We start from the raw sequence: 26,979 nt of genomic DNA, 5'->3' as shown, positions 1-26,979 counted from the left end.
CATGCTGTTTACTTGAGAACAAAAATAAGCCAGTGGTTGTGTTAAAGCAATTGTCAGCATTGTAACGCACAAGAAATTCTCTTAAATAGGCACAACCTAATCTGATGGGAGAAAGGTGTTTCTACCAATTACTCTACCCTCTTTGTTCATTTTGCTTTTGGAAAGTAAGGTCTAAATCACCTTTTATTGATCTCTGCTGTGTCGGATGGGTTCAGTCTTTCCTAGCAGTCAGGAGCCGTCTGCAGGTTGGTTTCATGAGTGGAGGCTGACAGTGGATGGCAGTGTTGCTCTGCAAAAAATCTGCCACCAGACACACGGGAATAAGAATGCTCTGCGCCACGCTCATGAGTATTTCTAACAATTCCAAATAAAACTTTTCTCTTTTTTTCCATTTTGAAAGGCAAGGACAAGAACAATCATTGAATCTATAGAAAAGCACACAGACAAGTAAATCTCTGTGAATTGCCCTTGGCTGTAGGCCAAGTAAGTGATCATCCTCTGTTAGAATATGTGGCGGAGGGGTAAAGCCCCCTCGTCTTACCCTCTCACTGATCGCAGTTTTTCTTCCTTTTGAAGACTGTAAATATATGTATCATTTATCACCTTCTAAAACAGCTTGTAAAGCTGCCCCTGAGCGAGGCTCTTAACTGCAAGGCGCTGCGGTGAATACATCTGCAGAGGTTTTTAAAGTGGGTCTGATCATACGGAGCATGCTGGCACAAAGGCACTACCTGCTCTAGAAACAGGGACTTTGAAAGGTATTTAAGTTTAGCCACTAAATTTGAACCAAACATGTTAGTTTGTAAATGTAATAATCTAATTTTAACTATTTTTCATTGGTTCAAAAAAATCCCACCTAAACATTCTGATTGGAATTTAACTGAAGATGTCAGTTCAGTCAACCATTAGCTGTTCTCATATTATTGAAAATTCAGAATGTTTTAGACAGTTTGTATATTGTTATTGAATATATCAACTGTTTAGAAGATAAGAAAAAGGAACCTTTACATGATTTAAGTTTGGGGGAGTTTCAGAAGAAGCAACAACTTTAGTGTGTGTTTAGCTTTAACTCGTGCAGCCATGGCGCTAACGCTAAAAACAAACCTGCTAGCTAGCACAAATTCTTAACCTTGAGGTGGTAGCTGCCACTGGAGAGAAAGAATACAACATATATATATATATCCTAAGACCAGCCCTGCATGCAAGTTTTTCCAACTTCTACTCCCTGTTTATTACAGCCATGTGTAGCATCAAAATCCCGTTGACTTGCTCTAAACCAGTAGATGTAAACACACCTAATTTGCATTTTCTATTGTTTTTGTGACATATTAATAGTTTGCTCAAAATTGGTTTGACAAGTGGATGGAAATATAGCTTATGACAATTTGTCTCCAATGTTTCATTGTCCTTAGACATTGAAGAAATACATTTTTGCATTCTTTTTATTTTTTTTATGTGCCCTCGGGTACAAATGTGTATTTGACAAACAGATAAGTAATAATCAATATTAACGGTTTCTATATAGTTTCAATATATGTTACCTTTCTCAAGTAAGGCTATTCTGTCAACCTCATCTGTTCCTAAATGCAGCCATTTTCTCTTCAGACCACCCTGTCTCCACTGAAAATTGTGTACTTTAACATTAACTAATTTCAGTGAAAACAAAAAAAAAAAAAATTAGGATATCAATAAACTGAATTCTCATTTGCAAACTTTTAGAAAATATCTACTTTTAATTTTTCTGTTTATTGTCCTTGAGCTCTGTTAGATAGCAAATCCACCTCAGCATGGTCAGCTACTTCTGCATCTTCAGCTCCACCAGTAGATTTAAAATCCTTTCTAATCTCATCTGCATTCTTTGCCCATTGGCTCTGTACACCACTAGGCTGATATGAAACTAGCTTAGTGCTAGCTCCTCTTCCCTACCTATCTTTATGTCGTATACAGCCCTGAGTCTACATAACGTCATCGGTGGTGACAGTGGGACGAGTTTAACCTGTAATTGGTAGTTGGCCAATAACCATGAACGTGAAAAATAAAACAAGGATATTTTTTTAACACTTAAAACTAAAATAATCTTCTTAAGTGGTTGCAAAAAAGCTGTAACTTATAGTCTAAAGAAAAAAAAAATTTTCACAATACTTTCAAGAACAAACTAGTAACAGTAACGGTCAAACTTTCAGGCCACTGATGCCTGGTGTCCACTTTAACAGACAAATGATAAACTGCAATATGAAATCAAAAGTTCCAAGGGTCCAAAGTTGCATTAATATGTATAATTTATCACCTTGTTAGTAGTTCAACTGATGTGACAATATTTGTTACATCTTACCGTAGATGGACTGATTGCATGTTTCTGAAGTGTCTGGGTTTGCTGTCATTTTTGTAAACTTGCAGGTTGACCAGGAGGTGGCAGTATTTGGAGTGGCACCTTACAACGTCAATAACCACACATGTACCAGAAAAGCTATAGTGACTCTAGCTAGCCCTTAAAAAGTTAATGGCAAAGAAGTTTTGATTGAGCCTGAAAGTACTAGTTAAGGAGGTAAGTGGGTGCAGTTAAAAAAAAAAAAAGATCAGAATTTAATTAATAACTAAACTATTTGATTTTCTTTTTCCAAATTTCTTTACACATCTTTTGGGGTGTTTTTTTTTAAAGCAGATGTATTGCTTAAAATCTGCCAACATAGCTGGTTACACTGTTTGTTTTTGTTAAATTCTTAGTTCATTTCATCATCTACCAACATAGTTTTTAACTCTTTTTTTTTTATTAGTTCCATATTAATTCTGACAGGCTGTAGAAACGCAGCAGAAATGAACAGTTTAAGTCCAGACTGACGTCCAAGCAGATTATTGCATTGCGTTTGCAGTAAGTTTGGGATTCAATGTCGCTGACGTCAGAGCCACAGTGTCTTCTGCTGAGTTCGAGTCCCTCGGTTTCAGACGTCCCCTCGCCAGCAGTTCTGCTCAGCAACCCTGTGATCTTCATTGCTTTTGGGCCACTTAAAGCTGATAATGAAATGTATGCACTGGGAGCCTTGCTGGCGATTAATCAGAGCAGATGTGTATCTAGGTGAGTGCCAGACCAGGTCTCTGGGGCGCGGCGGCCCTGACAGCTTCGACTCCTACGCTGGCTTTCGTAGGCGAGTCGAGACCTCGCCTCTCACCCAAGCTTCGTCACTGACAACGCGTGTGCCAGCCAGACTTATTACAATTAATCAGCCCGTGCCAAAATGTCCTTACACTTCAGAAGCGATCAAGCCTCGCTTCACCAACAAAAAACGGCTGCTGGTGGGCTGTTGTCATGATTACTGGCCCGATAAATCTCTTGATAATTGAAAGGATTGTAATTCCCCTTCGCTATGATCAAGTGACATGCTCGTTAGGGTGTGTTTTTGTTAGCCTTACATTTACACTCATGAGGCGTCCTGGAAGAGTTGTTGTGTATTTTTATGTAGGAGTTACTAGAGGATTTTTTTTGTCTGATATAAAGAGCAACAACCTGAGCTGCAGAGTGCTTCACAGGACAACAGAATATGCTGTAAAACATGTTTGTTTGGTTTTTTTGCTCAGTTTCACTTGTGCACTTAAGCAATTCTCTTCCAAATAAATGTTTAATACCCCAAAAATTGGCTACTGTGGAAAATAACAATAAATGCTGAATTTTGCCATCTTCTGAATAGTTTTTGCTTAAAGTGTTTGTGCCCTTTGACATTAATCTAAACAACCAAAGATTTTTACACAAACACAGAGGTACTGCTATCACGTGCCAGTCACTTTCAAGGAATAAAGATGCGTTTCTGCGAAAAAGGAAGGTAACATGTTTCACAAGTCACATCTACAGGTTTCACACTGTACAAATTTTAACATCTCAAAAATAAAGACAAAAAGCAGGTTTGAAATGATCTAATTTGTTAAGAAAGAAACTACAAATAAAAAACAAAAACAAACAGCCCTTTATGAATGCTAACTCATTGTAGGCTTGCTGGAATTTCAAAGCTTAAACAATCTCTTTGCAACTCTTTCCACAAACGTCATTGAGATCTAAATTTTTGCTTAGTTGCGTTTGAGATCTTTAAGCCTACTTCGTGATGCAAGACAAGTTCCACTAAACTCATTCTCTGACTCTACGGGTCAGGGCAGTTGTTTGCAGTGTTGCGTCACAGCAAGGTTTCTGGGTTTGAATTCCAACCTGGAGCCTTTCTGTTTGGAGTTTGTGTGTTATACCTGTCCATCCATGGGTTTTTACTCACAAAATTGCAATAAAAACGAAATAGACAGACTTTCTGGTATCAAGCCCCTGCCTGGCTCTAACTTTACTGATAGAGAAATGCAGACAGGAGGCAAATAAAAAGTCCAGAAGAACAGACAACTGTTTTAAGCTAACTAGTGAACTTTACCTGTACTTTAGCTGGAAGTTGTACGTTCAGCCAAGGTTCACATCATCCATAAGGACACTCAGTGTGTATATTTGTGTTCTTTCTCTTCTTGAATTGGACAAGAATTATTCTCTACCACCATGCGTCCTTTAAGGGCAGAGGCTGGGCCAGTAGTGACCCGTTCAGGGTCAGAGTGTACCCTGCCTTTTGCTCACTGACCGCTGGAGATAGACTCCAACCCTGGTGACCCTGTAATGATTAGATAGGTAAAAAAATAAAATAAAATAATAATAATAATAATAATGGGTTGATGAGGCTACATATATCTTTAAAAAAAGTATGTGTAAAAAGATTAGTCTTACTTAAGTCAACACCATTACAGAACGCCTTCAGTATGCAGTGTGACAAATTATAACTCTCAAGCTGTCTGTCATTTTCTCCCATCTTATCACTTCAGATTTCCCCAACTGCTAAGGGAAGGCGTTCAGCTAATTAGCGAAAATAGAAATGATGCTAATCCATTTCTTTGGTCCATTTAGCAAGACCTGGTTCACAGACATGAAGCTGACCGTGGCGCATTGGATGCCTAATGAGGCGTATAGGCTTAATGTCAGTGCTTTGATTGCAATACAAGTGTGATATTGTAGTTTTAAGTATGAACCTGCGTGCTCATATGCAGGTTCTTCATATCCTCGGCGTCCCGTTCATGGCTGTGGGAGAGAGAGTTGGAGGCCATGCCAGAGGTCAACAGAGATGACCTGGTACGGTTTACTAAAGGTTCAAGACAGGTTAAGCAAGAGCGGTGCAATTAAATCTGTCTCTGGTTGAGGGTTGATGAACCCACAATTTGTGCTATGAAGCAACGGCTCCAACCACAGCTCCACAATGCAGACTTGTGCAAATTCTGAAGTATAAATTAAAGTAAAATAATAAAAAAAACAAGCGCATGCACAAAGCAGGAGGCTATTAAGATTATAACTTTGACATGGAGTACAGTAGGTGTACATTACAGTAGTGTAATGTAATTACACTAATCAATCATTAATATATCACTTAAACAACTTTCAACCCTTCTAAAAACAATAAAAATTATATTATTATATTATTTTCATGCTTTTATTCTTTGAAATGCTGGTTTCATTGTTAGATGATTGCTTATTCCTAAAAAGACAAATTAGCATTTTCTCTCATTCTGAAAACCCAAACACTTAGGACACAGGGTTGAAACTTCTTCGAACAAGTGATACCACAGTAAATACTAGTGTTCTAGGCACCTGACATTCATTAAACAGTAGGGCAACCAAACCTCCTTTGTAATGTCATTAAAGAACATACAAAAAGCAAGAAAATCATTCATATCCTTTGACCCTGCATTGTTAGTTGAAGACAAAGTTATAAATTGTCACTAGATGTTATGCAGTATGAATTTGTTTTTATGCAAATGAAGCAAAAAAATTTAAAGTTAAACTTGTAAGACGGGTCATAGAATGTTTTGGTCACAGATCATTATTGGGAAAACTCATTGATTATAAACTCTTGAACACAAAGTGGTTCCAAGCATCTGACCAATCACATTCAAACTTCAAAAGATGTACATCAAAAAAATTTACAAACTGCATTATAAAAGACCATTTCAGTTCACATGTCTCAATGGCAGAAATATTCAAATCAACGTGTACAAGGACCAGTCCTATTTACATATGAGAACAATAACTAGGAAATATAAGAAATAGGTCAAGCACTGATCAGCACACAATTCAAGAATACTTTTTCAAAAAAGTTCACTAAACATATTGTAACTCACCACATAGGGTTAAAAGTTATATTTGTATTTTTACATGGCTTTTCCTTCATTTTATTTTGAAAAACCAGAAGTCCGTTGATTTGACAGGAAGTCTGAGACATAACAATTGGCTTAATATCGGAGCTCACTAGCGGAGCAGCCGCTCAAGCTACAAGCTAAGTGTAAAGAAGAGAGATACAAAGGTAATAGAACTAAACTTGGCTGGATTTAAACATGATTGTGAGTCAGTTTGTGATTTTTTTCTTTATACAACTCTTGTTCAGAGTTGGATGAGCGCAGAGGGAGGAAGGTACTTCAACAAACCATCCTACTTCCTTGGTAGGTAGACTTTGTCACGTACCATACCGCTGAACGGAGCGTGGGAAATGAAAGCGTGTAGTTTCACAGACAATTTATTTACACTTTGCAGTTTATCAAATTAACTAAGCATTGTGAGGAACATTTTGTCATTAAACAATTTAATTGTTTTTACATATTTTACCATCAAGTTAAATCAAGGAGTTATTTTATTGTTAAAATGTGACTAATTGCGTTTCATTGTATGTTTTATGTTTTTATTACGATTAGTCTGGCACTAAGATAGCTATAAGGGCAAACTATTAAGTAGCTACAGTTCTCTGCTTGATAACTTTATACTGTTAGTTTTCTATTTTAGACATTGTTATACAACATTCTGATTTAGATGTATAGTGAACATTGTTATTTGAACTTATGCTATGATTTGAGCATCAGGGGCATCTGGTTTAAAGCAATATCTCAGTGGATGCGTTTCTAGGGCGCATTGAAGTCTTGTGGCATGCTTCATGCGCCTAGTTTGGCATGTTCAGGGCATGCAGCCAATGTTGTAGCAGCACTTTTGCTGCCATGAGAGACCCTGCAATGTAGTGGCATGAAACCTCAAAATCCAATATGGCTGCCTTGCACATAAAACTTTAAACAGTGATAAAAAACTGTATTTTGTGGGTTTGTTTGCACTTATGAGGACTAGTATCTGATTAAATCTTTTATGGATGCACATTTCTAATTCCTAAGCTACAACTAATGCTTACTTTTTGCTCTCTTTACTCCCATATATGTAGAGTTTCCATTATCATTTGTCCCCCTTTCTGTTTATCTTTATATCACCCTATTTTTACTTTAGTTTCTTGCCTATCGTCCTTTTGCATCAGTGATGGAGTCATTTTCACACTCGATTTTAATTTCTTTCTTTATCATCCATTGGATGATAAAGAAAAGCAAGTGAAAGGCAGTAAAGAAAGAAAAAGGTCTTGCTGGATTTTCTAGGAACCCTTTGTCATTTCAGCTTTGTTTAGTCAACCTGATAATCTTCACATTTTGCTGTTTTCACATTGTGATCATTTTGAACTCCCTTCTTTCAGTTATTGACTTAATTTTACTCAAGTAGTCTCTATTGTTGAATTTGCTGGTTTTCTATCACTTTACTACACACTAATCTGCCATAGAGGCATAGTTTAGATTAGAAATAGTGATGATGTAGTTATTGATGTCGGATTGCTACTACATAACTATATGTTTTCTGTCCAACAGACCAAAAGAAGTTAAAAATAAAAAAGTAGTTATGGCAAACCATAACTACAGAATGGACAGGTCGGCTCTTAAAATATGCGCCAGTTCAGTTAGTCTGTAGCATTGCAGTATTTGTTTACACTCGTTTACACAGAATTTTAATAGACCATAAAATGATATAACTTTCCAAGCCAACTGTCACTTTAAGCGAACTGCCATCCAATGTGTTACCTATAGGAAATATTAATAGATTTTTATACCTGAACTACATTAATTAGTTCTGATTATGTGTTGCTTAAGTAGAACACCATGGGGTGAATCTTGTTGCTACGTAACACAATTTACTATCACTAGCTATTTAATTGGCAATAAATATCTGCATCTGTCTCTAATACCTGTCCATTAATCTTTTTTAACACCAATGCGTGCTTTAGAAGTAAAAGCAGCTGAAGCACAAGTAAGATATAACATCCTTTAAATATGGAGGCACACACGTTGGTTGTTGACCTTCTTTGGTTTTCAGATTGCAACAAAGCCTTACACAAATAATTAACTATAATGCTATTTCTGTTCATTATCAGTTATGTACGTACTATTGCCTCATGTTTCTTCCTTGTATTGAGATCATTTTAGTAATTTCCAGATGATAGACGTGACGGTACACTGTAAACTTGGATAACATTGATTACCACGTTGGTTGTTTGGCTGGCTGGTTGGAGACTTTCCACAAAAACAGCTTTAGCATTTGATGCTCAACTAATCCACCCATCCATCAATGAATGAGTGAATGAATGGATGAATGAATGTAATTCTGGGCATACTTACTCAAATCCAGAAGTCAACATAGTGATTTCCTTACATCTTAAAATACAATTCAGATTGGACAGAGAATGGTGGTTGTTGTGATATAGTTTTGTTTGTTTTGACTATTTTTCCTTCATTTGACAGTGTCGTGGAAAAAAATACTATTTCCAAGCACTGTTCAGGTAAAATCACTCAATCAGGTTTATTCACATATTGTGCACAATACAGAGAGCTCATAGACAATCAGTAATGAAGCAGGTCTGGATGAAAAGCTCTGCCAGGCAGAGACAGCACATGAGTTTTATACCAAAGATAAAGAATTAACAACAAAGGAGAGACAGCCTGGTTCTGATGCAGCTGTAGAAAACAACTTCCAACCTTCTACATGTGACCCAAATAGTTCTTTTGGTGAGAGTTCATAAGCATTTCATATAACATGACTAGCAGATGTGACCTTATTGTAATTTTTCCATCACAACAGTAAATACATGATTGCCTTATCAATTACAATAAGTTGTGGTTGGTGTGTTTCAGAACTCGACTAAACAACTTTTAGAAAAAGCTTTACTTACTAAGCTACAAATATATATTTTCACATTTGAAAACCAACAGGAAACAATGACACAGACCTACCAGTGAGACGTACCTTCTGAATGAATACTGTCCTGTGGTTCCAGGAGCTGAAACACATTTGAGCAGCCTGGTGAAAAGCAGCCCCCTGTTCTTCACTTTGCTTCATTCAGAGGGTCTGAAATGCTGTTAGTTTGGAGGTAGAGGTAACTGGTCGGCCACCTTCCAGTCAGTCTTGAACACCATTCAGACGTTCATCTTGTTTTTGGACAGTAGTGGTTTTAGCCTTTGGAGTCGTCCTGACTTTTAGTCACATGAGGCCTGCAGAGCTTCAGATAGTTCATTTATTCTGGACTCTTCCTGATTAGTTGTTTTTTCAGTACTGGAGTCATTTTTCTAAGATGGCAACTAATGGGAAGGTTCACAACTGGTATTTTTTTTCCTCCTGTTCCAGATAATGTCTCTTTCTGTAATTTGCTCAAACTTCAAAGCTTATAAATAAAAATGAATAGCTTCATATGGTTTTCCAGACTGGTAGATTTAATTTACTCTTGACTCTCTTTAGATCTTGGCATGTTGTTTCCTTATCAGGTCTTGTAGCCAACTTTGTGTTATCAGATTTTAATAATGGGATTTATTGATTTTATAGTTTTGACAATAGCAGGCAAGTAAGTAGAACCCAACTTTTTCAAAATGTGGTCAATTAAATTTAATTCATGACTTAACAAGAGTGTGAGTACTTTTTTTTTTTTATTTTTTTTTTTACAAAGAACAAATTTGGCTTGAATTTTTTCCTTTAATACATAAGGAATCATTTGAAAACTGTCTTTTCTTACTGAGGGTTAATTATTTTGGTGATAACCTGGAAAAAAACAGAACACATAAGTGAGCTGAAGCCTTTTAACAGTGCATCATGCTCCGTAAAAATAGCCTGATGCAAAAATCACATATGGCTTTATCATTATCTACCTTGAGCTAAGTGCTTATTAGCTTTGAAACCTGAGCTCTGAGTTTAGCTTGAGCGTTGGTGTATAGACATGTTTATACTTACCTCTTGTTGTGGCAACTCTGAGCTAACACAGCAGCTTTTGATTTGCAAATTTCGCAAATGTACCATAAAGTGTGTCTAATGTCTGTGTGTGTGTGTGCGTGTGTGTGCGTGTGTGTGTGTGGGTGTGCGTGTGTGTGTGTGTGTGTGTGTGAGAGAGAGACATTGAAGATGTGCTGATAGATAATGATTATGAGTTCAGAGGTACAGATGTGAAGAGAGTAAATGACAGCCTGGAGAGAGGAAAATGAGGGAGTAAAGAAGATTGCCAGTGCCTTAATTTATTTAATAGCAAGTGATGGGAGACATGAAATGAACGTGTAATTCTAACCACAAAACATCTTCATCATGTTGTGTTTTTCTTGCAGAACCGCTCGACGTTTCTGCGGTCTCTTTTCACTAAAACAAACTATAGCAGACTTTTGCGTTGCGTAAAAAAATGCAGCAGCACCTTTAGGTCTTTTAAACACAGCTCCACAAACTCTCCCTAAAGAATCAACCTGTTCTGGCCATTGACAGTCAATTTGTCTCATTGATTTCTACATGATGTCATTGGGTGAGCAACAAAGCTCAGGACAGGCAAGAGAAAAAAAACAAAAAACAAAAGCCACCCTTAAATTAAATTGAATGCTTTCCTGTGTAAATCTAGCACAGAAGTTGTGAAAATGTCCTGCGTGACACTAATGTCAGCGCTGTAAGGAAAATCATCTGTTATTGTCCTCGTTAGAGATCTTTCAGGACAGCCTGGGCGTATAAAAGTCACCTCTGACTGAGGAGGCTGGCTTCCTGGAGGAATTCATTTGAGCCATAAGGACCAGGTCATAAAGAGTGTTGTGTCACTACAACTCCAGGGAATAGACCGGGTCTTATCAGGCATCAGCAATGAGATTTTTTTTATTTTTTTTTTATTAAAGAACAATGCCTTTGCCTGCAAATTTTACACTGCTTATCTCACATTCTCTCTCTTTCTGTTTTCTTTTTCTTTTTTCTCTGAACAATAAAAGTCCTGCAACATTGTCAGGGCAGAGCATCTATTATTTTTTTTTAAAATAGAGCCACATTGTTTCTAATGTAGCAGCTAGCTGTTGTCAGTCTATGTCTGAGAATAAAAAAACATAATAAAGGTTTTCCTGCATTGACAAATTTGACAAGTTGTCAAATTATGATGCTGTCCAAGAACCACACCCGAAAACGCACACAGTTGTGATCTGACATGGAAACTCGTGGTGTGGGGATTTATACTGTGTGGAATTGGAGTGGAAGTGGTTTAGTCCTCATCGTTTCTCCAAAATTTAATTGTTGCATAATTACATTTATGGAAGTTAAAGCCACTTCATGAAGAAGGAGGTTCTTCTTCAGAGGTTTTCATGTAGTATTCTTCAGTAGGTTCAGTTTTAGCGCCACCACAGGTGAGAGGGTAAACAGGTTTTTCTAGCGGTTTGTATCATTTGACTGTGCAGTGTGAATGTGAACTGCACCAGATAAAATCCTACCAAATGTTGCAATTTTGGTCTCCAATCAAACCGAGTCTACCGGGCTAAGACACTGCTGTGTTTAGAATGACTTTTGACCTCACATTTTATAGACTGAAAATCACTTTGTATACATTTTAGTGTTGAGAATTTTTACCTTTACTTCTTCACACATCGTTTTTATTTGTAGCACAGCTGGGTATCCTGCAGACTGTCTGGTACCGCTTACCTAGTGTGAATCATCATAGTGGCAAGTTCACAGAATTTGGACAAGATCCCCTTCAGGAAGAGGCTCCAGGGAATTCTTCCAAAAGTGGAAGTGACCAAGCAGAACCGCAGAGAAAGCTAAAGTGAACAGACTGTCATCCCTGACCCACTGTATTGCTTTCCACCTCCACAGATCAGAGAACAAGTCAAGGAACTGCTTGAGGGATGTGCTCACAGACCATAACTTACCTCAAAGCAGGGCAGGAAACCAGGACCTTCTACTGTCAGAGCCAGCTGAGCCACACTGGACAGGAGGTCAGTGATTCCGATTTTAGACCCAGTTAAAGACACAGAAAGCTTTTGGAAAACAACAAAAAAAAACGTCAAAGCTTTAGCTGTATTTTCTCACGAAGCAAATGTAGGAGGCAACAACAATGAGGGAAAAAGCTCAATTTGAAGATGTCAAAGGATTTAAGAGTTAATCCGTTTTATTATGATGTAGCAGAAGGTTAAAAACATGCAACTTTTCACATCAACCTTGGAATAATAGAAGCATACACTGTCTGCAAGAGGTGGAGTCATTTAGAAGGCCTAAATATCAAAAACTAAAACTGTGCTGATGTGTTTTTTTTTTCTTTTCTCTTTAATGAAAAGTGATACAAATCTGAATGCTACAATAGAACGAAGGCACCTTAACACAAAGCAATACCTAGTGTTGGAATAAAACACAGCAGTCAGTTTCAGCACCTTTCCCATGGTGATGGTGATTCCTGAGTGAATTAACAAAAAGATGGGGTAGAACATAAATGAGTTTCACAGTTCTAGATGTTTGGGTTCTCTTAGTTCTACAAGAAAGAAAGTTAGGGGCAAAGCTGTCTGGCCAGCGCCAAAAAAAGCAAAGTATTTCCACTCCTTGAAGTTGTTCTTATTCCATAATGTATTGTTTCGCCCCATTGAGTCAGTGCTTGGTAGAAGCCCCTCTCACTGCACATGCAGAGACTGAAATCTTCCCCCATTCTTCTTTTCAGCACAACTCAAGCTCACTGGGAAGAGATGTAGAGATTCTGTGAACAATGTTTGACATATTTTTAATTTTTTCATTTGGCTTCAGGTCTGACTTTAACTAGGTCATTCTAACATGCTTTGATCCAGAACATTTTTATTTTAGCTCAGGTTGTCTGCTTAAGGTTGCTGAAATTTATATATTAGTTCAACATTTTACTGGTAGTTTTTTGAAAAGTTTGTCAATTTATTTATTTTTTTGCCTGTTTTTGATTTTTAAGCAAGCCTGTCTTTACAATCCTGTCCTTTACTTTGGTTCCTGACAGAGTAGACCGGCGCCCTGTGAGGTTACGTAAATTCTGTTAGAATTCTTAGCAGACTTTGTCTTCGACTTAAAGAGATCTTTAGGATTTATCACGGTCACAGACGCATCGGGGCATAAAACCTGACCCAGCCCTGGCTGTACTGAAAACGCCGGTGGTATGAAGTCAGGGCGACATAACCTCCTTCAACAAGAATAACATAACATCCCTGGCAAGTGGTTTTGCTTGTTTGCCTCCATCTGGTGTTGTGACCTTTTGTCCACTTGAGCTTAAGTCTGTGGGAACATGCAGCAGCACCTGGAGAACTGGTGTTTAACTCACTGCTGTCACTTCAGGGATGAGACATAATTTATAGCAGGAAATCACCGTCTATATAAACCTCTTTGCCTTCCCATACAAGCATGAAAGGAATAGAAATCTGTTTTTACAAACAGTTACCTTGTAGTTTGCCTTAATATAAAATACCAGTAAGGCAAAACATGATTGCCACTGACAGGTGAAGTAATTAACACCTTTTCACAGTTTGTTGCAGTTTGTTGCACATAGTTTTGAATATGTGCAGCTCATTTTCGTTCATTAACATATTCATGTAAAGGCAATCTAAGTTGCTCTAGAGCTGTACAGGCAAAATGAAAGCAATAGAGAATAGATTCATCATATGATAAAAGGAGCTACTGTAACAGGTCAGTGCAGTGTTCGAAACCCGTATATAAGTAAAACTAGTATGAAAGTGATCAGACCAATTACCAGCCACTGATCGAGTACAAAAAAAACAGTTTAAACACAAATGTATTGAGAAGGTTTTATTTTTTTAATTGTTCATGTTTTTGAGGAGATTTCTTTTGAATTGGGAGACTCTTCCTGAGGTTTGGTGATTAACATTTCACTGCTGTGCTGATGCTGAATTGTATTTTCTGATTATTTATCCCATTAGTAGAAAGCACAGTTAAAACCGATGGGGTCATGAGGTGGCGGGGTCATTTTTTTGGGCCGAAATCATGGGGAGAGAGAGAGAGAGAGAGAGAGAGCTGGTCGACCCCTTCAGAGTCCATGAAGGTGTGAAAATGACCTCAGCAAAGTATATGGACTTTCTGACTGATCAATTTCTTTTATGGTTCAAAAAGAAGAACCGTACCTTAAGTAGTAAAATCATCTTCATGGATGACAATGAATGCTGCAAGGAATGCCACTGTGTCATTGGCTGCTATGGGCATGAAAGGGGAGAAACTCATGGTGTGGTCACCATCCTCCTCCGACCTCTGACCTCAACCCCATTGAGAACCTTTAGAGTTTCCTCAAGCAGAAGATCTGAGGGTGGAATCCAGTTCATATCAAACCAGCAGCTCTGGGAAGGTTTTCTGACATCCTGCAAAGAAATTCAAGAAGAAACTTTCCACAAATTTTATTATTTAGGTGGTCATAATATTAAATATAAAAAACAGTTTAACTTAAGGTAGATAAATATGAAAAATGTTTTTAATGTGACCTCTTCTAACAGCCTCCCTCTCTCTGGCCACAATGCAGCTTATTGAGCTGCTGCTCCACAATGGCCACCACTGAGGCTCAAAAATATCCAGAGACTTTAGTGACACAATGAAATAACTGGCTTACTGAGCAAGATGCACTCATGCATTTTGATTAGTCTCTGGGTGCAAGAATGCTATTAATGTCTGGAATTGCTCTGCTGAGAAGCAAATGTAAACCACAATGGATCTGATTATCTCCTTTTGGAAATGAGAGGTATGTTGCTAGGGACGGGGCACTGTGGTTTTCTTAACACTGCCATAATAGTAGATTAAATGCAGATTTTATTTTGTGTGTATTTAAAACTCCGATCTTTGCAAAAGAGTCACACACATAGACTTTGATGCTGACATGTAGGAAGCCACAGGGTAAGTCATTTTCTGGAAATACAGCATTTTTCAGAACCTAATACCACATAATGTAATTTACCTGAACATTTTTAACTGAAAAATGTAATATCCCAAAGTCGGTGGTGAGGAAAATATGTTCTTGACAGATTGAAGTGCCAAAACTTTATGACGTTATCTAAGCAAAACTCTAAACACCGAGTCAGTTCATGGGGAAAATAGGCAATTTTCTTGGGAAATCTGGGACACATTTTTTGGCTTGGCTTAGAAGAGACCACAGTGTGTCCCAGCTAGTTATGACTGAAGTGAGTTGTGCTGTCGAGGCACTTACTAATGGCCCAATGTATTACTTCCATAATTAGCTGTGACACAGAACATGTCAGAGAGATTAAGATTGAATGCATGACAAAGACCACACACTGACATGTTCATGCCAGTTAATTAGGGACGGACATTTATCATGGTTAGAATTAAATGCTGAACTACTTTGTGTATTAAAAAGTGATACATTATTAGTGAGAGCATATTTTGGTGACTGGATTTAGACTTTGGAGGCCAATAATGAATAATAAAAAAGTGGTCATTTGATTTTCTTTTCAAAAAGACAAAAAATTATTTTTATTTTCCACAAAATTAGGTCAAAATGAGTTGAGCAGGAGTGGAACACATCCTGGACAGGTGACCATGTGTCTGTTTATATTTTTATTTAACGTACTTTATCTTATGGATTTCCAGATACATTTTTAACTTAAAAATACACTGTTCTGGTAGTTTTGGGACATGCTAGCACAGCAGTCGCATCGATAAAATACAAATGAAGCATTAAATCCAATAAACAAAGTACAAAGTGCACAAACAGAGAGGAGGTCCTCTTTCAGTGATGTTTAAAGTTGAATACTCTTGAATTTGTTACAGCACACACCACTACTCAGGCTGTATATAAAATATACACCCTGGATCATGTTGCCATGAAATCTTGGTGGGGCTTTCTGCTTCAAGTGGAACCATCGTTACCCAGGATTTTAAAATTGTCGTCCAATTTTCAAATACCTCAGAGACAACATAAATGATGATAAAAATCTTAGCAATAACAGGTTTGGTTGTACAGTGTGTGGTGTCGAGCCACGTGAAATCAGAGTAAACAAACATGGCGGAATGGGAAAAAGCAATGGCAGTAGTTAGTGGACCGTACAAAGATGTGTTCAATGTCCACCTGACATTCTGGTGCACCACGACAGTTGTTTTGTCTTGTGTGTATTTTGGATTGCCCTTCATGGATGGATGGATGGATACTCGTCACATTCAAAGGGCTGCATTCTTATTTGTCCTTGACGGACGACACACACTGCGATATCGGGCCAAGACAATCCAGCATGTTGAGCATCCCTGATTTTAGATGGGAGTGGTCCAGATGTTCTTCTGAGCGGACCAGATCACGCTCAACTCACAGCCATCAGGCGTCATTTAGATTGCCTTGTGAACTAGGTTTCTCAATGGGGCGGCTGGTAAGCCTTGTTGGGTTAGACCATTGCCTTTCTGCATTGATGTAATTCTTTGATTTCATGATTGTTCTGCCTGTGTTTCAGAATGTTGCCGTTTCATAGACTGGTTATCTGTCCAAGGCATTCCCCATATTTCAACCAGTATAACCACCGTCCCCACCATGACTGATTAAACATTCATAGTTGGATTCTGTGGAACATCAACCGGTATTTTAGAGGTTTGTGTTCACCACTGAGCAAGCAGTATGGCTTTTATGCTTGACAGTAATGTTTGGATTTTTCTCTGAAAACGAGTCCTGGTATGAATGCTGGTATAGGTGAACCTGCTCTGTAAGAACAACTTCCAAATCATACAGTCTGAGTGAAAAACAGCAGGTGGAATCTGCTCAAAGTTACTAAAATTCAAAGGTGCATGATCAGGAGCCGTGACAGCTCAGCCTTCAATGTGTCATTTGTAAACCTAGTTTTACTCGCCATAGCTTGAGGTACAAAAAAATTTCTCAGTTTTGTCTCTGCCATAGGCTTGGTGAAGTTGGTTAAATGTTCACAGATGCTTTTTTTGGTTTATTTTTATTCTTCATGTCGCTCCTCCCCAAACTAACTTTGGCAGCCACTTTGAAAACCCGGTTTTGCACACCCCGCCATTACTATGTTCGGAGAATGGAAGAGTCGCAGCCTAAATGTGTTTACATAAAGAAGCCCGCCTCCTGTGAAAATAGAACATTAAATATTTTCAGAGAAATGTGATTTTGAGTAATTTATACATGGAAGAAAATGTGACGTATTGGAGAAAAATAGTGGGATTAAATATGTCTTGATTGTTTATCGTGAGACAGATTTTCAGATCAGAAAGTATATGTTTCAAAAATGAATGAGCATGAGCTGTTTTAGGCTTTTCTTTAATAAAATATTGCGGTACGAACACGCCAGCTTGACTTCATTGTCTCCACCTCGCTATAGAAACCAAAATGTGCTGCATCTGTCGAATGAATAAAGAGCCGTTTCACAAGATCACCTCTGCAGTCGGTCATAAGGCAGAATATGGAGCTAAAGGCTCTTTAACATTTGTAGTAATGAACTCTACTCTGAATCTGACCTTGAATCATTCATTTATCAGAATCTTATTATCCTAGATAATAAAACCAAGGTACGAAATAAAAACAGCTTTCAAATTGTTGGGTAAAAAAGAAGAAAGAATTCCCTCATGTGGGATTCTTCTTAAGCCTCTGGTGAAAGAGTATTGCTTCACAAAGAAACTCTGCTTCGTCGAGTTGTAGAAGTCGATGTAAGGAAATCTTCTCATGTGGCAAAGCGTTCGTGTATGCGATGCCCTACATAACGGCACCTCTCACCTCTTCTGTCGTCTTACCTGGAAGGCCCCGTTTAACTGTAAGAGCCTCATAGAATCCCATCTGAGGTCTGCTTTGTGGATTTAGCCACTTTTTAAATTCAAATCACTCACAGCGCAGTGTCAGGACAAGGAGGAGGGGCGCGGAGGGAAAGGTGGCCTTAATATAAAACCCAAATCCCATTAGAGATGGACGGCAGGAAAATGAGGGGCTGGCACTGAGTCGCTTTAACGCGCCATGTGAAGAGAGAACTCTTTGATGGGGGTCAGAGATGATGTCCCACTCTGCCCACTTTCTACTTTTTTTTTCTTTTTTTGTTTCCACACGTCTACCCATCAAACTGGAAATAGCCAGAAGTGAAATGTATCATTACAGGATCTGTGTCCGCAGAGGAGCGAGGCTGGAAGGGGTAGGTGACTTCTCTGCCACAGATGAAGGTCTGTGGGGTAATAAGGCATGCATGAGAAGCTGTTTCCCTCCCCTGAATGGGGTATCCATGTCGCTCGGTCCCCATGTAGCCTGCAGAATCTCTAAAGTGGACAACTTAGCATGGCCTTCTTGTATAATTAGTCTCCTGATCCATGTCGGCTGTGTTACTCAACGACTCACCTTCCCTTCTATCGTTTATACCTGTTCCTCCCTCTCTATCCGTCTGCTTCTCTGGCTGTACCAAAGTCACAACTAGAGGGGAAAATATGTGCGCAACAATAAATGTCTACTTCTTGTTTAGTCTTTTAGCCGCAGTCCTGTGCCAATGTTTTTGACATAGACTTAACCTGTACCTTAATATGGTCTTGTTTCATTGATATTTTTTTTTATTTCTAACTAAAAATCTAAAAAGTTCGGTTAGCATTTGTATTCAGTAGCCTGTGTCAATATTTTGTAGAAAAAGATTTTACCACTATTGCTCTCCAAATATCCTCCAATCATGAGTCTCCTGAAGTATGTCTCTACCAAATTAGCACACAGAGGGTTTGATGATGATTCTTATAAAACGGCTCAAGTTCATTTTCCCGTTTGCTCTCTGATGCAAACATTTTCAGGTTTTATCAATGAAGAAATTCTACAACCGCTAAAATCTGACATTGCTCCGTTTTTCTTTACTTTTTGTGAAGAAGAAAGTTGCGGTGGTCTTCTTCAGAAATTTTGTGTCGATCCCTTCAGTAGTGCTTGGTGCAGCGCCCCCAAAGGCGATGAGGGGAACAGGTTTTTCATTTAGTTTTATTCGGTTCAGTGTGAATGCGAACTGGAGTTCTGAAAATGTAACAAATGTTGCAATTTTAGTCCCCAATCGAACCGAGTCTCCCGGACTGTCCGGTCTGAATACACCTTACGTCTAGTAGTTGCAGAACTAGTAACGGACCAGATATTTCTGCATTACATCTTTTTGCCATAAAGTATTAAATGTTTATAGAAATATTACTTCTTTTGACATGTTATTATGATTATATTTGTGTTATTGTTTTCACTGCTGGTCTTTGTAACTTCGAACGTAAAAGCAAGCCGGCATGCTGAGGTCATCCGGTTCAAATGCTCTGATTAGCAGGGGAAAACCACCGTGTAGGAAGCCAATGGTTCACCTTGACCTTGAGAAAATAAAACAACAACAGTGCCTTTGGGCAAGACCCTTTAACCCTCAACTTTGCCAGTGAAGCCACGATAAGGAGCTGTTTTTGTCCAAAGGGCAAACATGTGTGGGTGTTCATTTTAACATACCGCAGAAAAATGCTCTTTCTGCTTCTCCGTCAATACAAAAGTCTCACAAGTTTAACTCAACAACTGCGAGGATGCGCAGCTGGGGTTCAATCAGATAAAGAATATCACTTCCTGGGTTGAATTTCCTCCTTGCCTCTGTTGGACTGAGCTTGTTCAAAGTCTAGGGAAAAGAGAAGAAATAAATGACAGAGGCATGAGATGAGAGGAGGGCAGCCGGGCATCGTGTGCCTGTCTTGTTAAAGCAAAGAATAATTACTGGAGCATTACGCAGCAATGCATCAAGTAGTCCTGTCAGATTTGACAATGCCAGGCTGGTGATTAACAGGCCACAAGAGTTACCTTCCTGAAACGGGCTCTAGGGGGAAAGAACTTCCCCTTCAAAGGTTGAACTTCATCTTAAGGCTAAAAGACATTTTCAAACAAATTAATGCAAAATGCCTCCAACCTGTCAGATAAAGCCTTTTCTCTTCTGCCAGTTTTTTTTTTTTTTGGTGTGTGTATTTTCCGTCTAGTGGCCCACATCTTAATGAGATATTCGCATGACTTTTTTTTTTCCTCACGAAATGCAAACAGCACCGACGTGTGTGTATTCTTTGCAAAATTAATAATCTTAAATATGCTTTCACATATATTTCACAGCTGTCACTGTGACATGGTACGTTTAGTTATTTAAAGCCCAGAGCACAGGTACAAAAAGTGTCAAATAAAAAAGGGAGTTCTGTTTGATCACTCGCTTCTTTGGAGCATTTCTGCTCTCGCTGTGGGCACACAGAAACAGAAGGTGAAGAAATATTGCTCTTTATTTCAGTGTAATTATATTTTTATGGCACGTCGTTGTCGTAGACGGAAAACCTTTTAACCACTCTGAGTAATAAACTGAACTTCGCTGCATTGTTTGATAACTAGGATCGTTCTGTAATGTATGTACTTGGCTTGGAATCTGTTTGAATTTACTTCAGTAAAGTACCTTGAGAATTGTTGTGAATTGACTCTATATAAATACAGTGAGTTTATTTGTTCTCAGCTGACCAGAGTGTGTCCTACCACATGCTAGCTGTCTATCCTACAAACTTCGAAGACTTTTTTTCTCTTGTTAGTCTTATGTCAGATTGCGGAGAGCAGAACTCATAGTTGTCCTGTTGAAAGATTCTCCCACCTGAGCTTTTTCTGCTGCTGCTCCTTAGTTACCACAGCTTTCTTTTCTAGCATGTGGGTGGCCATCTTTTCGTGCTGGGACATGCTATTTTCTGTCTTTAGATGTTTAATTGATCCAGTCTTTGGTAAAATATTCACAGTATCAATATTGTTGTGGACGGTGGTATATGTATCCATAGATCAGAGACCGGACTGTTGTGGTTTGTCAAAAAAATGTCATAACTTCTGTTGTAAAAATCACAGAAATGATATTTATGATGTTACTTCCAGCTAATCAGCTCTCACTGTCTTTAATCACAATCATAACTTCACCAGAGCCTGAATGACAAACCACCCTGATGCGGCACAGCACATTTATAACAGGAGTTCCCTCAAGTGGTAATGTTCCCTCAGCTGGATTTATATAATATATTTAAAACGTGGATTTCTATCTCACCTCTTTAATTAATTCCATAAATCATTATTAATAACCTTTAAAACCCCTCATCTGCAAGGTTATAATCACCGCAGTCAATCTTTGGTGTCGGTTTTGATTGCCAATCCATGTCCTTCTTTAATTGACCTTGTCCAGTGAGGGAAGAGCAGACAATATTGCTTTTCCCCCTTGGTGCCCCACTTATTTCTTCTCAAAATTAAGACTGCTCCCAGTTTGTTCAGCAGATTCAGTTCCATCACTTAAGCTGTTAAATAGCTGACACAAGTTACTTTAATTTAAAGTTATGAAATACATAAAACTGTTGTGTTCATTACCTACATATAAAACTGTTATAGCTTCATCTCTTGGAAAACAATGTTAGCATTCGAGAAAACTCTGTGACCCTTCACAAATGTGTGTTGGAATAAGGAATGTAGTTTGGAGCTGGATAAGTTAGATGAGTCTATAAAAATGTTTGATTAACTTTTATTACACCATTACTCTTTTTTTTTTTAGTTTAATAAAAATATATTTTTTCTGAAATCAATTTTTTTTTTCTCAAAGTACAATTTCCAGGAATCCCTGGGACTTTAATGAAAACAACACAGAGGCCCAGGAAGATGTTTTGTAACAAGTCAATAGCTACAGAGCTCCAAACTTTGTGCGGCCTTCAGATTTGCTTTAAAAACAGTGTATATAACTTAATAAATGAGTTTCCATGACTGCGCATGTCATTTAAGCCTTAAATTACCAAGTCCAATGCAAAATCGTGGTGCAATGGACTCTAGAGCAGAGGTGACATATTTTCTGGAGTGCCTAGTCCAAGGGTGGGCAGCTCTGGGCCTTGAGGGCCGGTCTCCTGCAACCTTTAGATGCATCTTTACTTCAACACACCTGAGTGAAATAATGAGGTCATTAGCAAGACTCTGGAGAACCTGACTGCACTGAGGAGGTGATTCAGCTATTGGATTCAAGTGTGTTGGACCAGGGAGACACCGGCCCTCCAGGACCAGGATTACCCACCCCTGGTGTAGTCTGATGAGCATTACAGTAAATGAAGCTTTCTTTGATAGTGTTGGGACAATGGAAGCTTACATGCAGCATAGTAACAGCCACAGTCATTCTTGTCTTATACTGACTATGTGAAAGCCAAGTGCACCAGACACCACTCCAAAAGCAGGAAGTGGACTGCAGCGCAGGGCTTTCTTTCTTTCTTTTTAAACCAGGTGAGTTATTAAGAGCAAATTCTTATTTGCAGCGGGAAGAGAAGAACACACAAGATCAAGCTGCATTCATACATAACAGCAAACATTAGCAACACTGTGGAAGTTGTAAAACAATACAAAGACAAGTGTATGAGATAAAATTGACATCAAATTTTAATCTGAAGCATGCATAGGTTTTGGGCAGCATATTCTCTGCTTTAATACTTTTTGAAGTTCGTTTCAGTCTTAAAGGAAAGACAGCTCTCCATATTTTGATTTAATTTTGTGAACCCTTAACAGATTGTGTTGGGTTGAACATGTGCTATAGAGAAGCATTTTGGGTAAACGCAACCAAAATAAACACACGTCCAGCACTAGGGTGAGAAATGACTCTTGGTTTTTTGCCAAAGACAAAATATCCTACAACCACTAAAATCTGAAGTCACTTCATTTTTGTTAACATTTTGTGAAGAAGGAAATTGCGCTCAAAGGTTTTTGTGTTGCTTTGTTCATTGTTTCTTGGTGCAGAGCCACCACAGGTGAGGGGTGCAAACAGGTTTTTCAAAGGGTTTGGTATGTTTGCCACAATGCAGTGTGAAAGAGAACCACATCAGCTGAAAATATTACAAATTTTGCAGTTTCTGCCCGCAGTCAAACAGAGTCTACCGGACTATCAGGTGTAGAAACAGCCTAACATGAGCCGCCTCTGCGTGCTCTATAACCTCTTACCTTGTACAAAACAATGCTGAAGAAAGCAAATTTTAAAAAAAGACTTAATACCCAGGCACACATACAGGGACACATGTAAGCACGTCAGCGGAGTGATTTAGTTAAAGACTCACAGAGTCTAAGAATGCCATTTAGTAAAGATGGCAGTGGGTAATAAATCCTCATCAAGTCTGGTGGATCCTGTTAGCTTCTTCTCCGCTTCCTGACAGCTTTTTAATAAGCTGTGTGTGGTCCTGTATGTGTACTTGACATTTACTAGCTGATGTTGCCCCTCCCTGTCCGTCAGCGCACATTATGCATTTTCTACCAAACGAGCCGAGCATTAGCATGTACCATAAGCGTGTCATTCATGGCGTTGGGGCCCTGGTGGAATGGGTCTAGCCTGTTTGTTGCCGTAATTGATTTCTTTTCAACTGCATAAATGAGGTTTTTTTTCTTAGTTCTTCAGAGGTTATTTATATGGAAATGCTAAAATGTTGTGACTACATTAGAGGAGTTATTCTCACCTCTCCCTCTGAAGTCACTGCCGCCTGTGGAAACTCCCTTTGTTGCCGTTTGCTGTTTGCTCATTCTGTCAGCAAAAATTAATTGGCGTCCATTTTAACTCCCTCCAAGGCTCAACTTTCTGTGAGCAGAAGAGAAGATACCAGGGCTCCACTTATGTAGTGTAAATAACATTTGCTCCATAATTGCTTCAATAAAGATTTATCTGCTTCTCTTCATTGTCCTTATGTTAAAGCATTACAAGGCCAGCCAGAGGAGAAGGAGGAAGGGGTAGGTTGTCGCAAAGAGGGTGAATATAAGAAAAGATAAAGAAAAAAAGAGGACGCGCTTATTAGGACTGTTATTATTTGGTGATTATGACTTCCAGCCTTGAAATAACTGAGGGAAATTAAATCAAATCCTGAATGCCAGGTTTCTGAAAAATATGTTTTTTTCCGAATTATTATTATGTTTTTGTTGAACAAGAATATTCTTATGGTCTTGTAACCTTGAGTAAAAATATCACCATATTATGATCTTAACAAAGAACAACAAAAGACTGGATGTACCAGTAGTCTAATTATTTCTTTTTCCACTCACTTGTTGCTTAGAATAAGCATGTAAAATATCATTTTGAAGCTCTAATTATGAAATTAGAGGAGTTTCTCTCATGAGTCAGGTGGAGAAAATGTGAAGAAAGCAACCAGAACCTAAAACATAATCTGTCGCTAAAAGTTGTTGTAGCTGACCCGTGACTTGGAGATGATTCTGACTTTGGAAAACACACCAAGCACATTTGCACATAACAAATTAATTACAAAGCTTTCTTCACATCCAGTTTGGTTCAGAAATTATTTAATCTCTTAATATTAAGAAAAAAAATATGAAATCACCCTGCGATTTGCCTTTTTGGGGTGTTTTCACACCTAATAGTCCCATAGACTTGGTTGGGTTGGGGAACAAAATTGCAACATTTGTTACATTTTCAGTTGGTGTATTTCTCTTTCACATTGCACTGAGTCATATTAACCCTTTCCCCTCCTCACCTTTGGTGGCACTGCATCAAGAACCACTGAAGGAAATAACACAAAAACCTTTGAAGAAGACACTAAGCGCAAATTCCTTCTTCACAAAATCTCAACAAAAATGGAGTAGTTTGATGAAGTTTTGGTGGTTGTAGGATTGCTCATTTGTCTTAGCAAAAGACTCTAACTAGAGTTACATTTGCATATTTGTCATGTTTGCATTTATCCAGTAAGCCCTGCACTACAGCTGACTTCCTGTTTTTGAGAGTTCATGTCAACCAAACCAAGAATTTGGTCCACCATAATCCATAGTTCACTTTTCTGGCCTGCATTAAAGTTTGATTACGTGTTCACACCTTCCCAACTGAACCGAACTTTGTATGCAAACAAACTAGAGTTCAAATGAAGATGGCTCTAGAGGGCTGGTGTGAATGCCCTCAATCATTTCTGATTGTGCAAATGTTGCAGCTGGTGTGGCAGCTGTGGGTCGTTCCCACTCAGCCGGTACTAAGACTTGGAGTTTACTACGGTGGATCCCTGTCTATTCGTGGGTCAGTATCCGTGAATGTTTTCTGTGTAATGTATCTTCAAATTCTTTGCAGAAAATGCACCCATTTGGACTTTTTTGTTAAGCATATCTAAAATATTCAAAAGAAAATGCACCTTAGGAAGAAGAAATATCTTGGTACAGTGCCACGTGACACTAAGCCAGGGGTGGGCAATCCTGGTCCTGGAGGGCTGGTGTCCTGCAACTCTTAGACGTCTCCCTGGTCCAACACACCTGAATCCAACAGCTGAATCACCTCCCCAGTGCAGTCAGGTTCTCCAGAGTCCTGCTAATGACCTCATTATTTGACTCAGGCGTGTTGAAGTAGAGACACATCTAAAAGCTGCAGGAGACCAGCCCTCCAGGGCCAGGATTGCCCACCCCTGCACTAAGCAGCCAATCAAGGAGCTCCTTTTGTTGTGATATTCATTTGTGTTCTTCCAAGAGCAAAAATAAGGAAGTGTAGATATTAGCTCCTTCGTCGATGCCAAGACAACTTCCACTGTGGGTAGTAATGCATGCTAAGGAATATTTGGCATTGGAAATGTTTTTAGAGAGACTCGCAAGTATTCATTATTTTAGCTATTCTCTAAACCTAGGGGATACTGGCACATTCAAAATGGGACGGCCATAAAAGGGAAATATTCAGGTACACCAACAAGGACATTAGACCTGCAGGACACAAATGAAAGAAATGGGCAGAAAGAAGAATCAGTATTTGTGAGCAAACTATGAAAAACCCAGAAACTAATTAATTCAATCCAGTGAACTCTGACAAGCCCTTTGTTGAAATTAGTTTTTCTTCTCTTCACAGAAATCTCCTTGTAAAAACTCTATTTTCTACAATCCCGTTTTGTAAACCAAAAATCAATAATGTAATTCCATAAACCTTGGCACAAAATCCTCACCAGAATTTCTTTTGTTTGTTCTTCTCAGAAATGGTTTTCATTCGGTCCAATTTTTTCTTGTTAATCCTCAATCTCTAACCAATGTAATCCCATAAATCTGACAGTTCTCACCAAATTGTCACAAGATTATCTATTTTTTTTTCTTTTCTCTGCACAGACTTAAAGGTCAAAATTACCCCTGGCCGGCAACCAGACTTCAAAGTCCAAAAGGCTGCGTTAATCACATCGTCACATCATCCACATACATGTCGGTCACCAGAAATGTCTCTTAGTCAGACCTTGAGGACAACTCATGCAAATTATTTCTGTCTGGTGAAATGATCTCCCAATTTAAGCAGAATGTCGATTTTTCTATCCAGTAAATAAAGAATTAGCAAGAGACACAAAATAACCAAATGACAGCAGGGGGAATTTAATGAAAAGATTTAAAAAGCTTGGAACAAAATACCCAACAGACCTGGACAGCAGCATTCAAAAAATCCTCTTTGTGCAATGTGATCACTTTAACTTAATAATATGTAGGCAACTACAGACGCAACACAAACACATCTTATTCTTGTACACACTGAGAGAGAACTTATCTACTGGATGGCACCATCCTGAGGTTATGACTGCGATCCAGATCTTTGCTCATAGCCATCAAGTAGAACACTGAATCAGTTTCGCAAAGTGACTCTGATTACTTGTTGTGTTGCTACATTGGTGTTCTAATCAACACCGCAAATATAATAATATCTACATCATCCTAATGAAACACATGGAGATGACTGAGGATGTTCCTGCAGTAATTGGGGCTCCATGTTGGGTAACTATCAGGACAGATGGCAGGCCTCACCTCTACCATAATTGCACAGGTTGACACTTTGCAGATATTCTCATCCAGGCAATTCAGAGTAGGTTTGGTGATGATGGTAAAGGTAAGGGAATTTTATATTTAT

General features: G+C 38.6%; 1 protein-coding gene across 1 annotated transcript in view; it reads left to right on the top strand.

Annotated features, from left to right (window-relative positions):
- Window positions 1-692: 692 nt before the first annotated feature.
- cdh8 (cadherin 8) overlaps window positions 693-26,979 on the top strand; it is a 374,224-nt gene continuing 347,937 nt past the window's right edge. Inside the window, exons 1-3 of the mRNA XM_044135659.1 lie at window positions 693-758; window positions 2,398-2,545; window positions 12,005-12,126. The gene's annotated coding sequence lies outside the window, so the exon portion shown is untranslated. The remainder of the gene's footprint in view (window positions 759-2,397; window positions 2,546-12,004; window positions 12,127-26,979) is intronic.

Source organism: Gambusia affinis, linkage group LG02, assembly GCF_019740435.1.
Source record: "Gambusia affinis linkage group LG02, SWU_Gaff_1.0, whole genome shotgun sequence".
NCBI classification, from domain to species: domain Eukaryota; kingdom Metazoa; phylum Chordata; class Actinopteri; order Cyprinodontiformes; family Poeciliidae; genus Gambusia; species Gambusia affinis.
Note: the sequence above shows the minus strand (reverse complement) of the source record. Positions and strands in the feature narration are given on the sequence as shown.